At 42.7% G+C, this 5,856-nt stretch overlaps 2 pseudogenes; one reads left to right on the top strand and one right to left on the bottom strand.

The window, feature by feature from the left end:
* The first annotated feature begins 3,652 nt into the window (after nt 1-3,652).
* LOC142433338 (low molecular weight phosphotyrosine protein phosphatase pseudogene) lies at nt 3,653-4,158 on the top strand (annotated as a pseudogene).
* Nucleotides 4,159-4,439: 281 nt separating this feature from the next.
* LOC142433339 (fructose-bisphosphate aldolase A pseudogene) lies at nt 4,440-5,477 on the bottom strand (annotated as a pseudogene).
* Between the last annotated feature and the right edge of the window lie 379 nt (nt 5,478-5,856).

Here is a 5,856-nt window from a genome sequence, read left to right on the forward strand (position 1 = left end):
TATAAGAAATGATATAGTAAATTTTCCCCTAGAACCAAACCCTATGCTCAATGTAAACAGAGCTCAATCAAGAGATTAATCTGTACAAAGCAACATCTCATGGACTGTAAATCACAGTTGGACTATATATTCTCCCATTAACTCTCCATCTCAACAGTACCTTAACCTCTATGACATTGGAAAAATTATTGATGTTATTAATACAACCACATTATACCACAAAGGAATGATTGACAATGTTTGTCTTTTTTGTTTGTATTTTTTTTCCTTTTCATTTCTGACTTTGTGTTTGCTTTCTTTGGTGGTTGTGCTTGATGTTCATAACCTGTGGACAAGCAGATGGATTCTGGGCTCACACTTAATTCTAGTCCCAATTCAAGAACAGTTAGTTCTAATAAATGGCCCTGTTTGATACTCACCTTCATGAAATGATCACTGAAGATAAGGGTGCTATGGCAAAGTGTGATGAAGAAAGTAGATGGTGCCTGGCTATCAATTGGAATAGTGTCTGGGGGTTCTTAAAGGCTTATATTCAATTAAGCAGCCATCTAAGCAAGGCATCGACTAAGTCCACATTGAAGATGCAAACCAACCTGTGTGATCCAATGATGAAAATAACAAAATCTAAATATGATGAAGGGAAAAGTATCAGAGGTTAAATTGTGAATACCCAATTTGTAGAAGACTATGGAGAACAGTGGGAGCCCCAAATCCATCTGCAGAGGATCGAGTCAGATGAAACCCCTCTAGCCACAAGCAAGGGACTAGAACAGCTTTACTATCAGATATTATTGTAAACTTGATTATGGTGACTCAAACCATGGTTTATATGATACTTATTCAGTTGACCTCCCTCTTGACCCAATCTGAATTTGCTCTAAGCTCAAATATTTCTCACTTGTTTCACAATAGAAATTTCTTTCCTGGCTTTTAATATATTGTTGGTGGCCTTTCCCCCCGCCTTTATACTATTATTATTTTCTTTCGGTTTTGTTTTTTAATGTTTCTGTTAGGTTTCCAAGATTATGAAGCACAGAAAGGGTGGCTGCATAGAGACAATAACGCATGCACTGGTTTATCAGACTGGGTTGGGGGTGAGGTGGGGAGGACAAGGTGAATTGGGGAGCAAACAATGAATGAAGGAGTGGGGAGGGAGCACTAGAACTGATTGTTGTGATGTACATGCAACTCTTTTAAAAAGCGGTTTAACTATGGAAGTGTATGATATGTGAAAATTATATCAAGAAAACTACTAGAAAAAGAAAAGAGAAATTAAACCAAACTTGACCTGTGGTTACCATGGATGAAGGAGGAAGAGTTTCTGTTTAAGGGGCATTGAGGTTATGTTAATGAATAATTTGGAAAAGGATATCAATCATGTTTGCATAATCAAGTATAATCAATGGCAATGAAATATGTATGCAAAAAGTGTTGAATTGAAGAATATTTTATTGTGCATATTTTTTCCACAAGTGAAAAGTAATAGTCACATTAATAATAATGAATACAGGAAGAAGAAAATGTGCTAAAATTTATTGTGATGACGACCATGCTTTGATATGATTGAACTGTTGAATTGTATGATGTGTGGTAGAAGCACCAATAAAACTATAAAAAAATAATAATTTTGTTGAAATTAATATCATACTGAATTGAGAGATACCAGAAATATCCATAGACTTATTCTTAGGTATATTTTAGGGCAAATAAAAACATATTGTTGCTAAATCAGAGAACTCTTCATCAAAAATATCAAAATGTGAAGCTATTGTTCCTCAACATATCTTCCATCTGAGCCTGTATACACTGTATACGAATTCTTCTTTTAAAAATCATTTTATTGGGGCTCATAAAACTCCTAACACAATCCATCCATCCATCCATTGTGTCAAGCACATTGGTGCATTTGTTGCCATCATCATTTTCAAGATATTTTCTTTTTATTTGAGCCCTTGGTATCAGCTCCTCATTTCCCTCCCTCCCTACCCCACCTTCCCTCCCTCATGAACTCTTGACAATTTATAAATTATTATTATTATTTTCATGTCTTACACTGACCAATACCTCCCTTCGCCCACTTTTTTGTTGTCCATCCCCCTAGGAAGGGGTTATAGATAGATTACTGTGATCGGTTGCCTTCCCCCCCTCCACCTTCCCCTTCTCTTCCTGATATGGCTTCTCTCAATATTGGTCCTGAGGGGTTGAGTCTATATACTTCTGAAGGCAGTATTTCCATATCTCTAACCCAACCATGAAGAATTTTGTACTCTTGATTTACACATGTCAAAACAGAAGTTTTGGTATCCTTGAGAGACTTCAAATCATGTTCCTTTTTCAATATTCCTTGAGTTTGGGAAACAAAAAGGAGTCTGAAGGGGCAAGATCAGGGCTGGTGGGTGGGTGGGGTAAGGATTCCTGATGAAATTTTCACAGGATAGACCTGGCTACTCCCAGTGAGTGAGCAAGTCCCTTGTTTTGATGGGGGAGAAAAAAAATATTTGTGCAACTTTCCTGGGTTTTTCTCACCAATGTGTTTTTCAATTTTCTTTAAAATTCTTCAGAAGACCCCATGCGCATGTTATGGCCTTTGAGAAAATCAGTTAAGATTACCCTCTTTGAAAACTAAAAAAAACAAAAATAGTTTCTATAACCTTCTGAACTGACTTCTCTGGCTTGAATTTAACTGACTCAGAAAATCTCCTTGGAAGCCATTGTTTGGTTTGGATTTCTTTGTTTATTTTAAAACACCCTAATGATATTAAATAGGAGCCCTGGTGGTGTAATGGGTTACATGTTGGGCGTCTAACCACAAGGTCAGTAGTTGAAACTAGTGGCCCATCTTTGAGAGGAAGATGAGGCATTCTAGTCCCATCCCGAGTTACTGTCTTGGAAACCAAGAGGGGCCCTTCTCCCCTGTGCTATAGGGTCACTATGAGTTGGAATCAGCTCTATGGCAGTGAGTTAGTGAGACTAAGACAAGTGTATTGCTGAGAGAACTTGTCTTCAGCCTGAAATCCACTGATCTCACACACATGTTTGAATGTGTTTCATTTAGAATAAGCCCATGCGTGTATGAACTGCAATCCTAATATTATTTTTGGACTTATCCTCCTAATGTTACCTAATGTGATTGAAGTGACAGTATTTTACAATTTCATTTTCTAATTGTTTTGTTAGTATAGTGTAGAAATACAATTATTATTCTTGTATATTGAGCTTGTGTCATTCAACTTGCTAAACTCAGGTATTTTAGCCATGTTGTAGTGTATTTTACCTTTTTGGTATATTCCTTAGTGTTTTATGTAAGTAATCGTGTCATTTCTAAATAATGACAATGTTCTTAGTTCTGTGTTGTTCCTTGCCCATTTCCCTGGCTAGGAATTCTACAACAATCTTGAATCAAAGTGATGGGAGCATTTGAGAGGAAAGCATTTCAGTAGTCAGTATGACGTTATTGTTCGGTGCCAGGGAATTGGTTGCAACCCTATGCACAACATATCAAAACTCTGCCCAGTCCTGTGCCATCCTCACCATTGTTCCTATGCTTGAGCCCAGGGTGACAACACCTCTGTGAATTAGCGGTTTATTTTGCATAGATGCTCTATTTCTAGTTTGCTTAGAAGGTCTGCCATTTGACACCTCACTCAATACAATGGGCCAAAATCATGAAAATAAAGACTACCACTCTGTGCATGAGAAAGTGGCAGAGCAGCCTCACAAATCTGTTCTGCTTGTATGCCCAGGTTACACTTGTTGTTCCCCTATTGCGGAAGCAGGGCTCAGAAAACGTGTCACTAATCAAAATCATTTAGATAAGTGGAAATAGACAGTGCAGCCACACCCACATATGAAAGCGGAGCCCCCCTGATGATCAAGGGTAAAATGGCACGAAGAAGCATGACTTACATTGCTTGACAGATTACCAAAGAAGACTTTGCCGCATGTGATTGCGTACTATTCATGGACAAAAGCAATCTGAGAGCTCTGATGGGAAAAGGTAATCAAGGTAAAATCTGCAGAGTTAAAACTGAACTATTTGAAAGCTATGATCCACAAAACCAGCTTATTTTTAAAGGGCTCTATTATGGGAATGACTCTGAGGTTGTGTACCAGCAGTGTTTTAGGTGCTGCCAGGCTCTTTTGAAGAAGGCCAGCTAACGTTGCACGGTCCACTGCTGCTGAAGGGCAGCTGGGGGAGCACCTTCCCGGTCACCAGATACATTAAAGTGTAGCAGATACATTAAAGTGTAGCAGTGTTGGTTTCATAGCTACTTCTGCAGTTGGCCTTCTGTTTCTTACCTGAAAAGTCACTGTAAATGGAAATCCATTGTGATTGAAAAATAAATAAAAATAATTTTATTCAGCAATGAATAAAGACTAGCTTGGGAACGTCTGGAGTCTATGAGCTTGCTATATATATTTTCCCCTTAAACCGTTGTTTATTGGCAGTGAGCTGGAAAGGGCGATGGAGTTAGCATACACTGACAACACCGCACACCACTGTCACAAGGGCGGCGAGAGTGAGAGGAAAGTGCAGCCTGGAGCCCAGGAGGTGTCCTCCCATCAAGAGGTGGGCATGGGAGGGGGCGGGGGCCTGGAGTGTTGAGGGAGCAGGAAGTCAGGGCCCATGGCTTCAGCAGAGGGCACTTGTTGATGACGTCGAGGTTGAAGGGCGCCTCCTCCTCGCTCTGGCCTAGAGACAGGAAGGTGAACCCTGTAGCAGCAGGGGGCGCAGTACTGCGCAGTGCGGTTGCCCTGGCAATCTCCTCGTGGGAAAACTTCCGTGCGCAGGCTTGGCCGGAGGTGACCATATTGGGCTTCAGCAAGGCGCCTTCCAGGTAGACGTGGGGGTTACGCAGGGCCTTGTAGACGGCAGCCAGCACCTTCTCAGTGACATACTGGCAGCGCTTCAGGTCATGGGCGCCGTCGGGGCAGAACGGGTCAGCACGTTGGCATTTTCCATGATGGCGAGGGCTGAGGGGTCTGTTTGCCAATCTTCAGCACACACTGCCACTTAGCAAAGTCAGCGCCATCTTTCTTGTACTGGGCACAGCGCTCAGACAGTCCGTCCAGCCCTTGGGTGGTGGTCTTGCCGTTCGTTCCTGCCGGGGGGCACCACACCCTTGTCGACCTTCATGCCCACAATCCAGCCCTTGGTTTTGATAACTTGGGGGAAGGGACGCCTGTCGTCCGCCTTCTGGTAGAGAGACTTCCTGGAAGAGGAGGACGCCCCAATGCAGGGGTTCACCCGGTCGTCAGCGCTCAGCAGCGGCTGGCGGTGGAAGCGGTGGTTCTCTTCCGTGTTCTCGGTCCCAATGGACTGCAGCCGTTTGGCAGTGCTTCCAGTGGACTCATCCGCAGCCAGGATGCCCTTGCCGGGAGCCACAACGCGATGGGCAATGTCCGACAGCTCCTTCTTCTGCTCTGGGGTGAGCGCTGGGTATGGGTAGGGCATGGTGGCAAGTTCCTTCCTGGAGGCTGAAGGAGGGGCAGCCAGAGGAATCAGCAGCGAGTAAGTCACTATCTTTTTATTTTTAAGGATCCAGGAAACCCAAAGCTGTGCAGTCTCTTCTTCCAGTCCTCTGAACTTTGTTCTGGTACGTCTCAACCCCTGAAGACATCTCCTAAGCAGAAGGTAAGCCCCCCAGTCTTTAATATGTCTCACTTGCAAAAGGCCCCCCACACTTTAGCAACATCTCAGAACAACTACCACCTAAAGTCAATAGCCCATCCAGCTCTTCCTAGCCATTCCATCCTCCTACCCAAAGCCCTGACATCAATCCAATGAATGGAAGGAGAATGAGAAATGTGTTCTGCTACCAGGTGTCTCTGTGGATAGTACACCTTTACAGGTGG

The sequence above is a fragment of the Tenrec ecaudatus genome, chromosome X (genome assembly GCF_050624435.1).
Source record: "Tenrec ecaudatus isolate mTenEca1 chromosome X, mTenEca1.hap1, whole genome shotgun sequence".
NCBI classification, from domain to species: domain Eukaryota; kingdom Metazoa; phylum Chordata; class Mammalia; order Afrosoricida; family Tenrecidae; genus Tenrec; species Tenrec ecaudatus.